Below are 19,557 nucleotides of genomic sequence, written 5' to 3'. Positions count from 1 at the left end.
ATTCAAATAGATAGATAGATAGATAGATATCACTTTTATAATCTCTCTTTACTGTGCTGTGGTATTTACATTCTTTGAACACAGAGAGATATAATTCCCTCTCCTAGATTTTTTTTAAGGGAAGGTAGTGACAAACTTAGAGAAGAAGAGAAAACAATTATTATCTCTACTGGCTGTTCTTGTTGTTTAGTACATGTAGAATGTGTTCTAGTGATTGTTTAATGGAAGTGATTTGTTAATTGGATTTTAGCGATACTTGTTTAGCTTGACTAGCTAATTAGATAAAAGCTGTGTCATGACTTTCTGGAGACAGTCACGAGTTTTTCTTTAGTAGCTTTATAGTATAATATCTCTTTAGTATAGTTTTAATACAGTACTAGTGTAATATAACATAGCTTAAAAAAGCATTTGTTTAACATTTTAAATCATAGAGTCAAAGCACATTATTCACCACATGGGGGTCACCCTGAATCAACACTGTCCTTTCTGTCACTACACACATCAACACTCGGTAGCAGTGCCCCGATCAGCAGCCATCCTGAACTTGCTCTCCTGTTGCTTCAGTAACCCACACACTTGGGGAATCTGGAGCATATGGGTCCTTATGAAATGCAATTAGACCCAGAGCACTGCACACTTCGTGCACCTGTGCTCGGGCAAGTTCTTCTCTTGCCCTTGGCCACAGTGATGGTGCTGAAGTGGCTGGAATCAGAAATACAGCCCAGCCCATCCCAGCTCCTCTAATCTCTGAGCACCAGCTGGAATGCAAGGGCATTGATTTCCTGCTCAATTCCCAAACACAACACACACTGATTCCCTGGGCTGCCAAAAGACACGGGAGCCGTTACCGTGAAAGTGATGTGTTTCTGCCAGTGCTGGAAAAGGGCAGGAAAGATGGAGAAAAAGCTCCCTGGAGAAGGAGAAATTACAGGCTAGAAGGCTTCTCCTTCTAGCAAACAAACAAACAAATAAACAAACAAAATATGAAAGTGTTACCTACTCCAGTGTCTAAAGCACTTGGATGCAGTGAAGAGATGTTTGGCAGGGAAGCAGCCCTTGTGCTGAGCATTGGCTCTATGGATCTAAGGCAGGGATCTATGGAAGTCTGCCTGAAGGTCCCTCAGGAGCCCCCATTGTGCAGGCTAAAGCTCCCTCAGCACCTCCTCACTGGCCTTGTGCTGCCCCCCCTTGCCCAGCTCCCCTGTCCTTCTCTGCACACGCTGCAGCCCCTCCATGACTTTCTGCTTCCCAGGGCCCACAGCTGCACACAGCACTCCAGCTGTGGCCGCAGCGCTGCCCAGCACAGGCCACGCTCCCTGCCCTGCTCCTGCTGCCCCACTGCTGCTGGCACAGCCACCGTGCCCTTGGCCTTCTTGGCCCCCTGGCCCCACGCTGCCTCATCTTCAGCTGCTCACGGCCGCTAGCCCTGCGTCCTTTGGGCCCACGCAGCTCCCCAGCCACAAAGGTGCCCATTGCACTTCAGATAACGCAGGCACCATTGCAAAATGGCCTTCCTTTTCTACCACCTCATGTTCCAAGTAGATATCATAAAATTTGATAGGAATAGGATTCTAAGTCACTCTGTTTAAATTAAAATTATCTAATTCAACTGTACAGCAAAACGGTCTTAATTAAATTTTTCCTATCTGCTGTCTGCAAGCATTGTTCTCTTTTCAAAGCTATGTTTTAGTTCTTCAAACTCTGAGAAGGAAATTTAAAAATATCTATAGCTGCCTTTGTTACTTTTGTTTCAGGCATGGAAATGGATTTCTTTCAGCCTTCCTAGCTGGCCCTCTACACTCTACTGCTACTGGCCAAGCTCCCAGCTTGCTCTACAATTCCTAAACACCAGGAACATGAAATGTTCCTTTCTCACTCACCTCAGGATCTTCAGCACTGCTGAATACACGCTTCAGGTGACCTGTAGTGGGAAGGGAAAATGAACCAGCTGCTGTCAGAAAACTGCCTGGCCCTCTGAATTCAACAGAACAAGTACCAAACAGGTACGATTTCCCGTTTCACAACATCCCTCCAGGAGACACATTCCATTCACACAGCCAGCAAGGGATCAGGACAATATTCTTGGCTGTTCCTACACTTCAGCCTGTGTAGCCAGTAAATGAATACAAAGATGATCAAGAAAATGCAAATTGTCCTTTAACACTCAATGCTCCTGTTCTACCAAACACATAAAACAGCTTCTGAAATCCTCTCCTTCAGGTACTCTTTTTTTTTTTTCCAATCAGATACATGCACTAATTCTCATTAACTTGCAGGAAACAGTTGCCCAGAAAAGCTTCCCAAAATTCCCCTGAGCTGTGGCAGTTCTGTTGTGGAAGAGCACAGCAGCACCTCTAGGGTTCAGGAGCAGACACTCACTGCTTTAGAGTTTGCACTTCCTTTCAAAGGAAATAACTATTTTTGCACTCAGTAAAAGGTTATTAAGTTAGACAGTCAAATCCTTTAATGACAAAATTTAAAAAGAAATAAGCTTTCTCCGAATTCTGGGAACAACTGCAGAGTTTTTAGAAGGCCTTCCCTGAAGCTCTGCCAGTCTGCATTTTCAAAGCTGTCTTGCTTGTCCCAGCAACCTGAGGAAATGACAGACTCTGCTGCCACAGACTCCCCTGTGGAGGGAACGGATGCCCTGCAGGTTGCCCTGTAAATGCTGCTCCTGTGGCTACAGACACCCCCTTTTTAGCTGAACCTCTTGACAGGAGCTTTACCAAACCACTGGCACTCTAATGCTCTTTCTGTTTCAAAATCAGAAACTCAGCCACCAAGAAAGAGCAGGAAGACATCCAAAAGCCAGGTTAGGATACACCCTTACCGAAGTGTTGGATTTTGGTGCTGTTTAGATGGTCTGGGAAAAGCTTAAAGATGGCTTTGGGCCCCCGGGTTCGAAAGGACGAGAGGAAGCTTCAGATTTGTTCTCGGTCTCGGTGTTTATTAATTGCTTATCTAAAAGATTTTCTCTTGGCTTGACAGAGTTCTGCTCAGCAGTCAGCCATGGGCACACACTGAGAGCCCCTGGGGCGGTTGTCTATCTTTATACTCGGAGTTACGTATACAATATTTATCATTTTTCTCTAATTCTCTCTACTCATATTAACTAGTGTTCTCTTAGTAAGGTCCAATCTCGGAGTGCCAACTCCACCACAGAAGATGGAGGCCTAGAGGAAGAAGAAGAAGGAGAAGGGCACGCCTTAATACCTCCATCTTGCTTCTCTAGACCCCCCTGTACAGGGATCTTAAATCCTGTATCTCACACTCCAATTAACTTGTCCTTTCACTATTCACCCCAGTGAAATCTTCCCGTCCTCATACTGATGTCATCTCCCATGTGGGATCAAAGTCCAGCCACCAGACATTTCTGGCAACATTCCAGGACTCCCGAGCCCCCCAGGGGTGGTCTGATTCACCCTGCACCCCAGTTCTGAGAGACTGAGATCCCACATCTCCCCCTTCTGTTTGCACTAAAAAGATCTTTTTCGCCATCTGATTCATTGCATGTTTTAAACATGCAAATATGCATGGGACAACAAGTATGAGGACTAGGAGAACTATTAAAACATAAAACTTTATTTTTAAGATTCTTCTCTAAATGGGAGAGATGTCAAAGAATTTTGCCAGTTGATCGATCTATGATCTTGTGATTTCGCTAAGCTTATTTATGCTGTCTTTTATATTTTTGATATTTTCATGAATTGACTTTGAATGATCTGAGAGATTCATGCAGCACATCTCTTCGAACTCTTCACACTTATGTCTATGAGCGAGCAATAGATAATCGATTGCTGCTCTATTTTGAAGAGTCGCTTGTTTCACACTACTGACGTCTTTTAACATGTCATCTAATGTGACAGACACAGACCGCGCATGTTTGCTCAACTAACAACTCATGCGGTCGATCTGAGTTAAGGCTACTCTTGATGCTGTCTGAGGTGAGAAGATTGCTGTAGCAATACTCGTTTTCTTGTCCCAAGAAAACATTTCATCATTGCAATCTGCTGCATATTGCTGTATTGATTTTTTTTTTCTGTGCTTTCTCTCTCTTAACATGTTTAAATCAGGTGATAGCATTGAAATTTCTCTAATGTTGCATGGACTTCTCATGGCATTAGCAGGAATGCTGTGCCAAATTCTGTCTCTGCAAATTAAGAACAGACTCTGCGGCAATTGCACCGGAACTTGGATCGATTCTTTGGTAGTTCTCTTTGTATATTTACACTAAGCTGAGGCATTCTTATAAAATTCATGAGTGGGAGTCAAATTAATAGTTTTCACTTTTGTGACTTTCGGAGCCTCAAACTGCATGCAGAGTCTCATTGTCATGGACTTAAAAATCTCTAATTCTTGAGGTTCTGTAGAAGCTACAGGAAGCAGGTGTGTTTAAGCACACCACTCTTTTATAGGATTTTTAATGACTTGCGAAATGTTAATTGCAGAGTGCTCTGGAACTGGCCATTGGTCTACTGGCAATCTAACTATGCATGCTGAAAACGGTTTACTTGGTCTTGAATGTGTCAGGCAGATACTATCTAAATTCGCTGCTCGAGCTAAAGCTTCTCATACATTTTGCTTTGGTTGACTAACAGGCAAATCTCTCCCACTGCTTACTGCAATGAATGAAAGAACGATGCACATAAGCATTATGAAACTCATTACTTCGCTTCTGTGTGAAAAACTCCTTAAGGTCTTTAGTTTCTTTTTTATTTCTCTTCTGGGTCGTTTTTCGCAGTCTGAGTCTCGACTTCTGTCTGAGTACTCGTCTCTTTGTTTCTTGGATCAGCGTTCTCGTGCTCTCGTGTTTGGAATGGCTTCACGTGCTGTGCTGACACCTACTTCAGACTTCGATCTGTGGAGATACAAGCGAAACTCTTTCTTTAAGAGATTAGTTTGAAAGGACTCTCTATTTGACTTGTTTCTGGGTTTCTGACTAAAACTAAAGGATCTCTCTTTAGCTTTGCCTGTGTGTTGTTTAGAAAATATCTCACGATCGGTGGATCAGGTGGATAATCTCTTTGTCGTGTTAACATTGTCTTCTTTGAGGTGCTTTTCTTTTTATATATTGTTGGAAAAAATTGCTGCATTGTTGCAGTCTCGCCACGAGATGGTGCTGTGGCTCCGCCGAGCCGACTCGGCATGTCGTGCACTTCCGCCCTCCTGCCACTAGGTGGCGCTGTCACTGGCTTCCTTGGCTCGGATGACGGAGCAATCTCGACTGCCCTACTTCTTCTTCTTGCTCGGCGTCCCCTGTGAGGGGAAGGGACTGGGACTCTGAGGCTCTGAACTAAAGGCACCAGATCTGGAGACGGTGTGGAGCCCCGGGACGTAGAATCTCTAACACGGCCCCTCCTCACTCGCGACGTCACAGGGGACCGGGCTCGGGTCCGCCTGCGTCTTACTTTTTGCGCATGCGTACTCTCTGAGCTGCTTCTTGTGTCTCCTAAGCTGACGTCATCGTCTCCCCCCTGTTTCACCTCTGAGGTTCCCGCCCCTCGGTCTGTCTCAGAGTCTAACCCCTCCTCCTCTGACGTTGTGTTCGCCTCTCCCGCCGGTACTCTGGCTCTCTCCGCGATTCGAGCTGACTGTCGCACCGGATCTGACGTCACAACCGCGCGCCTCTTGCGTCTCGCTGCGGCAGCTCTTTGAGCTTGCACATTTTCTCTCAGCCCGCTTTCTGCGCTCGCCGCCCTCGCGCCCGTGTGTGAGTCTATACTTCGGTTTTTGCGAGTTTCACCTTCTGCGCGCGTCTCTTCATCTTCACTTGCGCTGCCCGCGCTTGCCGCCGCCGCCGCGTCGCTGCTTTCACCGCGAACAGGCCCCCTCCCCGATCTCTTATCTTCTTGCTCCCCCCCTTCTGCTCCTGACTCCTCCACACTCTCTGGAGTTTCAGGACGCCTTTGGGGTTTGTTGCATTTTTTGATCGGGGGTTTTAATATTTTTTCCCGCTCTCTTTTTTCGAGAGCCCTTTCTCCCTGGCTTTTTAAAGCCAGAGCAATTTTTTTCTCAGAGCTTTGCTGCTCCGCCCCCTTCTCTGAGGGTACCGTAGCTTCTCGCTGCTTTTCCAGTCTTTTAGACTGCACTGAAATACCTTGTAACATGATTCTTGCTGGCGAGAGTAGCTTTAACGCTGTCTCATCTTTTTTTGTTGCTAAAATATATAAATGCCTATTAATTTCTTGCTAAAACCCCACTTCGAACAGCAAACATGTCTCTGCAAGTGGATAATTAAGCTTTGCCCATAATAACAGCTGTTTTAATTCTTTCTTTGGGATTCCTTCTGTATATAATTCTGCTACACTTTGTAAGGTGGATAAGATTTCTCATTGTTCTTGGGAGAGTGAGGCCTCCATAGTATTATTTTGGCTTTCTTACCGAATCTGTCGTCAGAGTGGTCTGGAGGCTCTTGTTCTCCGTCTAGCAGATTACAAGAGATGGATCAGAGGCGCCTTTCTGGTCTCAGTCTAGGCTGCTCTGCTACGAGCTGTCTTCAGCAGAAGCTGAGAGATGGGATTTCTCAGTGACTGCTGATTTTTGCAGCTTCTCTCGGCCGGTTTTTTCTTTTTCTTCTTTCTTTCTTCAGGCTTCCCTCCTCTGGAGTTATCAGTGCTGTTCTCTTGGCTCTTCAGCTCTTCAGGGCTTTCCCCCCCCCGAAAGGTTTGGTGGGAGATAGCCCGCACAGCGGACGCCAGTTGTTGGATTTTGGTGCTGTTTAGATGGTCTGGGAAAAGCCTAAAGATGGCCTTGGGCCCCCGGGTTCGAAAGGACGAGAGGAAGCTTCAGATTTGTTCTCGGTCTCGGTGTTTATTAATTGCTTATCTAAAAGATTTTCTCTTGGCCTGACAGAGTTCTGCTCAGCAGTCAGCCATGGGCACACACTGAGAGCCCCTGGGGCGGTCGTCTATCTTTATACTCGGAGTTACGTATACAATATTTATCATTTTTCTCTAATTCTCTCTACCCATATTAACCAGTGTTCTCCTAGCAAGGTCCAATCCCGGAGTGCCAACTCCACCACAGAAGATGGAGGCCTAGAGGAAGAAGAAGAAGGAGAAGGGCACGCCCTAATACCTCCATCTTGCCTCTCTAGACCCCCCTGTACAGGGATCTTAAACCCTGTATCTCACACTCCAATTAACTTGTCCTTTCACCATTCACCCCAGTGAAATCTTCCCGTCCTCATACTGATGTCATCTCCCATGTGGGATCAAAGTCCAGCCACCAGACATTTCTGGCAACATTCCAGGACTCCCGAGCCCCCCAGGGGCGGTCTGATTCACCCTGCACCCCAGTTCTGAGAGACTGAGATCCCACACCGAAGTAGAATGGAAAACTCTACTTACGTGCAAAGTGTACAACGTAATATGAGGAAAAACAAACACCATAGGCAGCAAAAGCTGCTGTGGCCAGATGGTGGATCATTGTCCCAGTGCTGTGCAAGTTTTCTCCAACACTAGAAAAACAAGTGCCCTGTCAGAGTGCAGCTGCCCACTGACCAATGCTCAAACCAGGAGGGTTCTCCTGATGCGAGCAAGGCCTTGGGCTGCTCTGACACTCAGGCCTTCCGTGCACCAAGACAACCTTCTGATGCCACTATGACGATGTGGCAACCATGCCCTGACATCACAAAGCAAACGCTCCATGTTGGCCTGTGAATTTATGAAAAGCAATAACCAACCTTTCCTACAGCAAACACAAAAGAGCCTGGGAAGTTCTCATCTGTCACCAAGCAGCACAAAATCCTCTCATGGGCCAAACCCTGTTGTTCAGGGGATCCAAGAGGAACTCCAGGAGTGCCCCAAGCACCTACAGCCTGTACCCCAGCTGAGCACTCAGATGGGACACAAGCAAAGGAAACCAGACTAAGAAAATGGCCCACAGCATTGCACATGTGAGAAATGACTCTCACTTTTACAATTTTAAAGGTTTAGTAAACCTTAACAAAGGACTGAATAAGGAAAAATTGCAGCATTGGGAGTCTCTGTGACTAGCAGCCATGTGCTTATCTACAAAAAGGACGCTCTGCCTTTTATACCCTTAGCCCCTCTAAAACTTTTGTCAGTCAACTCTTTCTCTGCTGCCCATTGGTGGAGATTATTTTCTTGCATCCTGACTGGAGGTCAGGTGTTGTTACACCCTGCCTGCTGGTCACAAGCCAGCCCTCCTCAAATGCCCTGACTACCAAGGCTATTACAAGGGGGACGGGAAAGAGGACTATGGGAGGATATATTACAATACCATCACTACACATTTGAACATCCACATAACATCTACTTCTTAATTGTCAGAGCCAACCATTGCATTACTTGTCCAGAACACACAGAACCAGGAGAGAAGCCACTGTTGGCATCACAGCTGAAATGCTTCCTAACAAATCTCCCCACAAATTTACACCTTTATTGGACATGCCCAGGGCTCCGGTGCGGGTACATCTCTGCCTTTCTTCCCCTGTGGCAGCAGTCGAACTGGCAGCATCTGCCCGCCAGCAGCAGCTGCTCCAAGCTGGGAACGCCACTGGCGGTGCTGATTTCCAGAGGCTTCTGTGTGCCAGGGGAAGCCAAGGCAGGAGCGGGATGAACGGTGCTGGCGCTGCTGCTGCTCTGTGCCAGAGAGCCCCGGCTGGGCAGGGCACGGTGCCCACTGCGCTGCGGGCTCCTTCTCCTGCCACAGCTGGGCACACCTGGCAACAAGGCATGACAACTTGTGGGCAAGCCAAGGGGTGTCTGGGGCTGCACTGCTCTGCACACACCCAGCACACCTGCAGCACAGAATTTTAACCCTCAAACAGGTAAACCAGAGGGAAACAGGTGGAAAAGATTTCATTTCAACCATTCTTTATGCTTCAATAGGAATGACCAAAATGAAAGTTACCAAGCAGGGCCGATCCACACTGCCAGCTCAGTGTGAGAAAAGAGGCATTACTTTATTTCAGTGCTGGGTGCGTGGGAATCACTTCCCTGAAACATGCACACCCACGTGTTAGTATCCATGGAATTAAGACATTACTTTCATTACTTTTATTCATTACTTTGCTCAAACTCACAGGCTAAACATTCTCAGAAAGTATTTGACATGTTTAAATCCCTTCCCCAAAATTACTTACATTTAGAGTAGGGGTCTCTTGAGGGTCTCTGGGGGTCATATGGTGAATATCCCATTCCTCAAATTCTACTTCCATGGTTAAGAGCCTTCTTCTCCTTGAATGCATTGCAGCTACCTCCTCAGTAGGCCCACTGTCTTTATTCTCAAGGCTAAGACATCCACTTGCACACATTAACCACTGGTGTGAGGGAAGGTACGACTAAGCACTGCCTGGTAAAGCTTAAAAAATTCACAATTTGTTGCAGGTCAACAGTTCCCCAACATCTCTCGTTCCTTCTCTGGGAACCAAACACAAGCATTTTGTGGTCACTGAGCCCAAGGCCGCCTCCAACCTTCCTGTCACCCAGCAGCCCTTCTGTCCTCACAAACAGCAGGCCCAGCAGTGCCTTCCCTCACTGGCTCAGTCACCAGCTGTGTCAGGAGTTCTCTGTCACACACTCCAGGAACATCCTGGACTGTTTGCTCTCCGCTGCACTCTGTTGCCAGCAGACATCCCCACCCTGTTCCATGCCCCTTGCAGAACCCTGCACCTGCTGTCCATGGGCACCTGGCAAGGGGAGGCACTCACGGCAGAGATGCACCAGCTGCCCTGGGCAGGAACCAAAACCCTCTGGCGGCACAGCTGCTGGCCTGGGTCTGGCACAGCTCTGCACGCCCCACTCCTCACGGGCTCTGGGCTGGAAATGCAATTGCACTTTCTGCCTCATGGAGAAACACCGGGGCTGCACAAACAACGGCCAGCAGGCCACATCCCAAAGGCACTGCAGCATGTAGTTGAGAAGGAAGAAGACCCTTCCCCAATTCCTAACCATACCAAAACCACCATCATTGGGACTTTTAATCTTCTGAATGTAGAGTTGATTCACAGTGTGACAAGGGAAGCTTCCAATAGAGTTGAAGTTTGGTAGAGTATTTTTTCTGAGTCCTACTCAGACTGTTGATTTGAAAATTTATTTCAAAATATTTTTTTAAAAGGCTGTCCAGTCATATGGTTTTGTTCTAATACTAAAATGGCTAGATGAAATGTAGTGGCATTTTAATTACATCCAAACTGATTAGTCTGTAAAAGCTTTCCTGCAGAATAGCCACTGAACAAGAAATGAAAATCTGTAAACTGTGGACTTTGCAAATTTGTACTAAACTTATCAGACAATGAGGCATTTTTAGTTAGACCATAGAGCAAATAAATTCCTATGGATTACTTGATTTGGATAAACCTGTTAATTTCAAATTAAAACTGCCAGCACATACTAAGTGGAAATCTGAATACTCACTTCTATGAGCCCTGAATTATTAAATAGTCGTTATTTGCCATGTTAACAAAAATTATCATTCTGGCTATTTTTTTTACTTACAGCCAGCTCTTCAACACTCTTTGTAAACCCCAGAAAGAGAGTTTGTAGCAATGTGAACCATGGGTTGATGGAGCATTGCAGAAGGCTCCTATGCCAGCACTAAATGTTCACATTTACCATGGCATCACTTCTTGCCTTTAATTCCAAGCTACAGCTCAGTTCCTGCAGTATAGATTCACACTTGTAGTCTGTATTTGCAGCTGGTTCTTACTTTCCTGTCCAGAAAAAAATCATGCTTGGATCTCAAATCAAAATAAAACAAGGAGACAGTCAGGTTCTGGATAGGTATAGCAAGAACTAAGACATTTTTTCGCAAATATGTTGTAAAGTTGTTTGTACATGCTGCAAAAACGGCAGATTAAAGACTTGCACTCTAACTTGCAAGCTGAGCTTTGCCTATTCTTTCTGGACTGATTTCTTGAGGCCAGACACTGAACCTAATCAGTAAGAAAATCGAAACCACAGGAGTAGTTTGGAGAATATTGAAAATTATTCTGTCATGATGCTTTTTGCCTACAAGTTCTGGCCATCATCCGATTGGAGTAATTAGAGGAGATGGAAGCCATCACACTGTGCCTGTGCACACAATTCCTTCCCAGGAGTAATCCATGAAGCAACGCTGACACATCCACACCAGCAGCTGCTGCCACACAGTCATGAAGCAGAGAATATGTATTTCTGCTACACTTCAACAGCTGAAGATGCCTCTGCTGAGCTAATTTTAGTGACTGCCCACCACAGATGAGACCTTGTGGTCAGTCTCCAGCAAGTCAGGGCAGTTAATATTCTGCCTAAATGAAGTAAGTCTAGCAATACATAGGCCATGGGGCCTGAGGAAAGCCGGCAGCTGTGGGAGATTTAATTTGTTTCCACATCTTTCTTTTTACTAATTTATTGCAGTCAATTATTTAAAGAATGGAAACTTTTGGCATACCATTGGCTGAAAGGTTGGTCAATCTTCCATTCATGACTCCTCTGAAAGCATCACCCCAGTGTTTTTATCAGTAGCTCTTCCATCATCATGGCTCACACAGCATTTCCTGCAGCTCTTGCTGGAGTCAGGGAAAGGCACCAGGAGAAGGGGGAGAAAGCTGTGTGCAGAGACTGTGTCAGCTGAAGACACATTTGTTTCCTCTGATTTGACTGAATGGCTGCAGGAACCTTGCTGGTACTTCTGGCGGGGTGGCCTTTTGCAGGGCTGGGCAGAGTTTGGGGCCCAGGATCCCTCCTCTTGGTGGGACACCAGGGTGAGCAGCCCCTGTCCCAGGCAGGAGCAGAGGTTCTGTGGCTCTGCCCTGGGCACAGGGACCTGCCACTGCCATGAGCTCCTGCCGTGGCTCCTCTGGGGCAGCTCCTGCTCTGCAGTGATGATGGGCGCAGCTGGGGGTGGCTGCAATGGAGGGGGGCTTCCAGTGGGCTCTGCTGGTCTGCCACACTGGAGCCAGCAGAACTTCTGGAAGGAGTCTCCTCTTGTGAGCTGCTGGAGCTGGAGCTGGCACTGGCCACAGAGCCGCTGTGTTCAGCCCTGACAGGAGCAGAGCGCAGCAGCCTCTGGGCCTCCTTGCTGCCCGATGGCAGTGAGGAGACCATGGACCACAGGTTCAGTATGTGTGACTCAGCTTCCTGATAAACTGTGCTAAGAAAACCCTGCATCCCTCCTGCCAGATCTAAGACACTCCAAGAAATCTGTTGGCACATTGGGAACTCAGAATTGTTTGCATTTTGAACAATTGTCTTATGAGTGCTTTTGATTGTTTTTGTAATTTTGTGTTGATTCAGTTGATCCTTCAGAGAAGCTTTCCTAATAATATAAAACACGGGGAAGACCCTGGGGGGGCATTGCCTGGTCCATGGAGACACAAGAAACTTCCCTCAAAAAGCTGTTAGACCCCATTGGCTACTTCCCCTGTTCCTGTGTCTGTTCCTGTGTTCCTGAGCCACACCTTCCCTATTCCTGATCGGCCCCCTTATCTTTGTACTGCCCCGAGATCAGGGTCAGCCCCCAGGCCCCTGTGGAGACAAAGTGAGACCCTCTGTGTGTGGGTGCTGGGACCTGAACATCTCCCTGCACAGCTGAATAAAACATCTGTGGAGATTAAGCAAAGGTCCTTTTTGCTTCTTTACCCTGGACTATGCTAGCAGCAATTCAGACTGCTCCAGAGGAGAAGCTGCAGTACTGGCACCAAGATTTTGGCAACTTGACCATAGGCACAGAGGGCGTGCAGGATGCTGCTCTATGAATTCCTTAACCAGCCATCTCTGGTGCTGGCATATTCCCTCCAGCTTCTGGTGCAGCCAGGGACACCTTTGGTCCAGCAGATGACATTGTTATTTGAAAAATTCGGCCCACACCTTGGGCAGGAGGCCATCCACGGGCTCTGGTCCTGCAGCCCCCTGCTCAGCTGGGGACAGTGTTTCCTGTGGGGAAGATGGAACAGCCATCACAGGGTCTTGGGGGCTGTTTTCAGCAAGGCTCTGTCCCTGCTGGACTCTAGCAATTGTTTGGGGGAGCTGATGGCACATTGTGTGTAGTCCTGTTCATCCTACTCAGAAAACATGACAGCTTCTATCATTCTTCTGCAGAGTGGGCACGATGGATTTCTCTTTGCCCACTGCAGGATGCAGCCCAGGCAGAACTGGTGGTGACAGGGCAGAGAAAAATTCACATCCTTCTTAGTGCCCTGGCAGGTGGGGCAGCTCCATTCTGTCCCCATGGCCATGTCTGTCTGTCCCAGCAGCAGGGAAGAGCTGAGGACCATGAGCTGCTCTCATTTGCAATCTTGCTTGGCCAGAGCCCAAGCTCGAGCCAGAGTGCTCCAGGCTCTGTCAGTGCCCAAACAGAAGCAGAAAGGGATGTGGTGTCACAACCCATTCCTTGGTGAAGGAGGTCCATAGCAGCCTCAAGAGGCACCTCAGACACTCAACAGTCAAGGCAGTAACATATGGACAGGACACAGATGGCAGCTCATGGCTGGGAGAGCATTCGTAGACATATCCAAGGACAAATTTCCCAGGAACTCTCCACAGCTCTGGGATCTGCCCATCAGCTCTGTCAGAAGCTGCAGCAGAACAACTGAAGTCCTAAAACGCAGCTTCCAGACACTTTCCCTACCATCCTGCTGTCGCAGACATTTTTTCACAGAAATCCTTTCTTTCAGATTTCTGCATTTTCTGGGAGGCCAGAGGCCCCAGAAGATGAATGTAAACAGTTGTTATCAGCTGCTGTGGAATGTAACAGGGACACCTTGATTGGCTCATGTTTGTATGTTTATAATTGAGGGCCAATCACAAGAGCAAGCCAGGGGACCGAGTCCCTGGGCACAACTTTGTTTTGGATTCTTTCTTTTCTATTCTTGGCTTAGCAAGCATCTGCAACTTCTCTCTTTATTCTATTTAGTATAGTCATAATGTATTTTATATCATATATCAATAAATCCAGCCTTCTGATCAAGAAACAAGATTCACCGTCTCTCTCTCACCAGCAGCGACCCACTCAGGCGCAGTAACATCTGGTGACCCCTCGTGTCAGAGCAAAAATTAATTTGATAAGACCAGAGGAGCAAAATTGCTGCACTGGGTAAAAATCCTGTATGTGTAGCATTTGATGGTTGCTTTGAAGTGACCACAAAAGTGGACTCAAGCCAGGAGCTGAAGAACTGAAGATCCTGATTTGGACAGAGTTCACAGCCAAGGCTGACCACAAAGAGAACCTTCTTCTGGAAAACCTTCAGGAAAGATGATGGAAAAGAGCAGCAGACCTGTGGAGCTGGCCAGAGCAAGCTGGACTCTTTCAAAAGGTACTGTGGGCTTTTCTATCCCTGATGAACCAGCCCTTCGTAGTCTGTGGCTGTTTGTATGGCAGACACATGCCTTGCCAGAAGAGATTCAATTCTCCCCTTCAGAGGAGAAACTTATTGCCCTCTGGCAACATTGGTGCAGAGAAGATGGTTGCTTTTTGTCAGAAACAGATCTCTATAAATTCTTTAGATGGGCAAAGCTTTTTGGGTTCTTTACTGATGTCCTGTACGCTTTAGATGCTTTTGTCTGGGAGTGCATGGACTCCATTTTCCAGTTCGTCTGGAGCCAGGGACGTGTCCTGCCTTCTATCTACCCAGCATTTATACAGCTTTTCCCACTTCTGAAACGCAGAGCAGCTTGTTTCCAATGGATTTCTAATTGTTGTGGCCAGGCACCGTTTCCCCCCTCCTTGGCAGAAGACCCGGTGGGTGATGACTTTGGGCTTTTCCCCCCGCCCTGCTTCGCGGCGGGGGGGGCTGAAACTTCGCTGGGCGAAGAAGTTTTTTTCACTCTTGCTCCGGAGCATGCTCAGATGGAGTTTTCTCCTTCCCCCCCTTCTCTCTCTCCGGGGGGATGGGAGTGGCCGCTCAAGCCAGCGCCGGCCTCTCAGACTCCGCCTTCAGACATGGGGGCGGCACCGGTCTCTGATGTTTCTCCGGTCCTGCCAGAGCCGTCACTCCAGGAGATCCCGTCTCCGCCTCTCCAGGCTGTTCCGCCCGCGGTTTCACCGGCCTCCCCGCCCCCTGAGCTGTTGCTAGGCAACGACGAGGATGCGTCTCCAGCTTCCGGCTCAGCGTCGGAGAAGGCAGAAGAGACAGCACTTCCTGTGCTTGAGCTGTTGCTAAGCAACAGCGATGCTCCGCCGCTTCTCCCGGCTCCGCTGCTGCCTGTGCCGTGCCTGCCGCCGCTTTCAGAGCCAAGGGACGCAGCAACAGCGTGTTCCCACGCATCCCCGCCGCCTCAAGGCGAGACAGTTCCTGTTCAGGATGGGGCTGAAAACGGCGTTGAACCTGCGGGACCCTCGGAGCAGCCCGCGGCTGATCCCACTCTCAGCGCGGTTCCCTCCCCAGTTCCGGCCCCCCCCTCGCCGCTCGGACTGGCCGCTCCAGCGGCTCTGACGTTGTCGGAGGCTCTGTCCTCCGTGTCGGCGTCAGAGACTGCCATGGCACCGGCGGCTGGTTCGAGCCCGGACCGTCCCGGACCGGCTGCCCCCGCAGCTGCCCCGGCCGTGGGTCTCTCCTTCGGTGGAGCGGGGGCTGCCCGCCAGCTGACTCTTGCGGCAGCCCGGCTGCTGGCTTTCAAGCTCGGCGGTTTGGGGGATGGTGTTTCGGTTGCTGTCCCAAGGAGGCTGCCGCCTCTCCTGCGTCCTAGTGGCATGGGGGGGCAGGTGCATCCCGAGAGCCCTGCCTCTGATCCCCAGCCCGGAGGGGATGGGGATGGTGATGCCACGGGGCGGATGAGAGACAAACCCGATGCATTGCAGGGGAAGATGGCACAGCTGGAGGAGACCATAGCTGGTTTGCTGTGGGGAACAAACATCTCCAGACCCCAGATGGGATTTCTGGGGAAGGCTTCTATTTCCTCACTGCTGGCATGCCTCAGTGGTTTTGGGGAAAGGAAGCATCTCACTGCCCGTGCTGCCCTTGTGCTGGCAGCAGGGTTCAGGCCTGCGGGAATGCAGAGCCTCTGTCATGGGTTTGGCCTGGGCCATTGGGCTGAGAAAGTTTCTGGGCCAGGGCCAGCATTTGGCCTCTTGATGTTTCTGGGGATTGAGGTACCTCCTACTGGACCTGGTCCCCCTTTGTGAGCCAGTTTTGGGGTTCCTGGTCCAGCATGGGCCAGGGCCCCCAGGGCCTTTCCTTCTCTGGCACTGCTCTGCTCGGCTTCTGCTCTTTTGCTCTTCAATCAAAAAAAAAAAAAAAAAAAAAAAAAAAAAAAAAAAAAAAATTTAAATTAAATAAAAAAGATTGAAAATAGCGGGCAGCAGCTCTGAAGCATTGAAGGGCCAGAAAGGACATTCCACAAACTGTTTAAAATTGTGTTATGACTGTCAATGGTTTTTTGATAACTATTGATGGGATTCCTTTTGCAGCAAGTTTGTTTTCAGGACCGAAAAGGACTCTCAGATGTCCAAAAGAAACAACTTTAGCTGATGGACTGTTCCTGAAACTCAGCTGCATGGACTTGAATTCTCTTTGCATTGTTTATTGCATTTTCTTAGATTATAGGATTGTTTTAGTGATTTGTTAGTATTGTATATTTTACAGGTGAAGAAATTTCCTGTTCATTCCACATCAGCATTTTTTTTATTTTATACAATTTAGAAAGGTGAGATGTCGCAGACATTTTTTCACAGAAATCCTTTCTTTCAGATTTCTGCATTTTCTGGGAGGCCAGAGGCCCCAGAAGATGAATGTAAACAGTTGTTATCAGCTGCTGTGGAATGTAACAGGGACACCTTGATTGGCTCATGTTTGTATGTTTATAATTGAGGGCCAATCACAAGAGCAAGCCAGGGGACCGAGTCCCTGGGCACAACTTTGTTTTGGATTCTTTCTTTTCTATTCTTGGCTTAGCAAGCATCTGCAACTTCTCTCTTTATTCTATTTAGTACAGTTATAATGTATTTTATATCATATATCAATAAATCCAGCCTTCTGATCAAGAAACAAGATTCACCGTCTCTCACCAGCAGCGACCCACTCAGGCGCAGTAACATCCTGCCTGAGTAGCCGGGTTGCTTGCTGCAAAACACTCCTTTTCTCCTCTTCCCCAATGCCCTGTGGACACTTGCAGCCAAAATAAAAAGCTCCTGGCCCTCTGTGTGATGTGATAATACAGTTTTTATATTTCCATGCTGGGATGAAAGAAAGCTGTGCTGTGAGTCAGGAGAGGCCAGGACCCACTTGGCCTTCCTGCAGGCTGAGAGGGTCCCAGCAGACATCCTGCTGCTTTTTTGGGGAATGTGTGAGGGGGAGTGGAGGAGGTGACAGAGAGGCCGAGATCATAGAGTGGAAACTCAGCTCCAGAGTGGCAGTGCAGACTCTCCCTGCTGAATGCCTGCTGGGGCTGGCAAAGAAGGAAAAGGCCCCAATAACAGCCTGGTGGCACTGTGTCTCGGGGACAGGTACAGGGAGGTGACAACAAACAGCAGCATGGCCCGGTCTCACAGCTCCTAGGAAGCAGTGACAGAGGGGCCTCATGTGCCAGAGATTTCAGAAAGGCTGTCTTCTCAAAAGGCCACTCTGAAACCCCTCTCTTTGCCTCTTGGGTTTATGAATGCTTTTGACAGCCACAGCATCCTGGGGCAACGTGTTCCACGATTTCATTAAGCACTCCTTGAAAAGCACCTCCCATTGTTTACTGAGCTGCCAGCCTGGTCATTTCAGAGGGTGCTGCCTTGGTGGAGAGAAAAATCAATCGTCTGCCTTTCAGGGAGCTGAAGGAGAAGGGACTCTTTACCATCCAACACCTGGCTGGGTCCCATTCAGAGCTCCTGCTTTGTAGACTTGGTGAGGTTTGCTTGGCAGTTACCAGCGAGGTGAGAACATTGTTTGGAATTGTCCCCCATACTTCATACATAGTGTGTACAGTAGGTATGTGCTTGCTCATCTCCATGTGTGCTCAGGGTCAGCCTTCATTTCTGGTTTTAGACCTGAGATTTCTAATGTCTGTCAGCTATCTGTAGGATCTGTGGGCACATGCAGCTGTATTTACTGGCAGGTCGGGTATCTGACTCTCATCTTTGAGTGTGGTGCCTTTATAATGCAATGTGCAAATGCAGAAACTGAGACACTAATGACGTTATTTGCCAGAGTCCCAATCTCTGCCCAAGCTGTAATTAAACACTGTAAAGTATTCTGTAGACCAGAGCCTGTGTTTTCTGTTTCCTGGCTGACTGCTTCAACTGCTGGTGTTGGTTTTTTGAACAGGAGCACCTGACTCTTTTATCTTTATCAGTTGTGCCGTTATGATTTGAAAGCAGCTTTTGCTTTAATTTTCTTAAAGGGCCTAAAATCAAAGCTGTGGACATTTTAGAAGGGTTAAGTCGAACACTTAATGAAATTTTTATTTTAGGCCTGCAGTGAGCAGGTCTGAGGCCAGAAATTGGTGCCAGAGTAAGTGCCTTTCTGTGCTTGTGCTCTCCTGCTCTTCCTGTACTTGTATGTTCCTCTGGACCCAGTGGGATGTGTTGTCATTTCCTGGGACTTCTGTTGAAGGCAACTGGTTTTCTTTCCAAGGTGATTCTTATGTTTCCCCTCATGGCTTCCCCAGGTGACCACCCTCCGTTCCAAGGTGTCCTGCTCTGCCATTGTCACTCTGGGAGAGCTCTTTGTGACCTTGAAGAAGGACATGGACTCTGAGGTGGATGAGGTTGCTCGGCTCCTTCTCCAGATGGTGTCCAGCTCCCCAGAATTTGTTCAGAAAGCAGCCAGTCAGAGCCTGGGGATCATGGTGGAGAATGTGACTCCTGCACGAGCAATGACTGCTCTCATGGACATGGGAGTCAAGCAGGTTCTTCTTCTTTTAGTGATATTCTTCACCTTCGTGTGTGTGGGAGGGAGAAGGGATGAGACGGAGAATGGGAATGGTGGGAGGGAAGGGTCCTGTATCCTGTATCTTCTGTGGACTCAGTGACTTGATTCTCCAACCAACCTCACTTCTCTCCTCTTGTCACCTATTTCTGCCCTCCTGCAGCCCATTAGTTCTCAGAATCACAGAAGTGTAGAATATGGGGAGTTGGATGGGCCCATCAGGACCATCGAGTCCAGCTCCTGGCCTTGCCCAGAGCAGCCCAAGGGTCACACCAAGTGCCTGAGATTGTTGTCCAAATGCTCCTTCAACCCTGTCAGGCTTGGTGCTGTGACCACTGCCCTGGGGAGCCTGTTCCAGTGCCCAGCCACCCTCTGGGTGAAAAACCTTTTTTCCTGATATCCAAACTAAAGCTCCTCTGACTCAGCTTCCTGCTGCTCGCTGGAGTTCTCCCAGTCTGTCAGATTTTCCTAGATGTGATGATCAGTGGGGAAGGGAAAGTGCCTGCAAAGGCCAAGGATAGAGCCTTGTGCTTTTGTGGGCAAAGGGACAATTGCAATTGCAGCTGTGAGCAGTGTTTGGTATTTCACAGCTCTAACCACAGAGGCCCTGGGAAAACCATGTCTCCTCATGATGCCATTAACTTTAGAAATTAGGAGGATCCTTGCTGGGGCATGGAGCACATGGGGGACAATCTGCTGGGTGTGGCACAGCCTGCACAGCAGGTGCAGCTCCTGCCAAAGGAGTCTTGCATGACTGTGCT

The sequence above is a fragment of the Melozone crissalis genome, unplaced genomic scaffold (genome assembly GCF_028551555.1).
Source record: "Melozone crissalis strain CALT ecotype California unplaced genomic scaffold, PUWL_Pcris_2 ptg000046l_1, whole genome shotgun sequence".
NCBI classification, from domain to species: domain Eukaryota; kingdom Metazoa; phylum Chordata; class Aves; order Passeriformes; family Passerellidae; genus Melozone; species Melozone crissalis.
Note: the sequence above shows the minus strand (reverse complement) of the source record.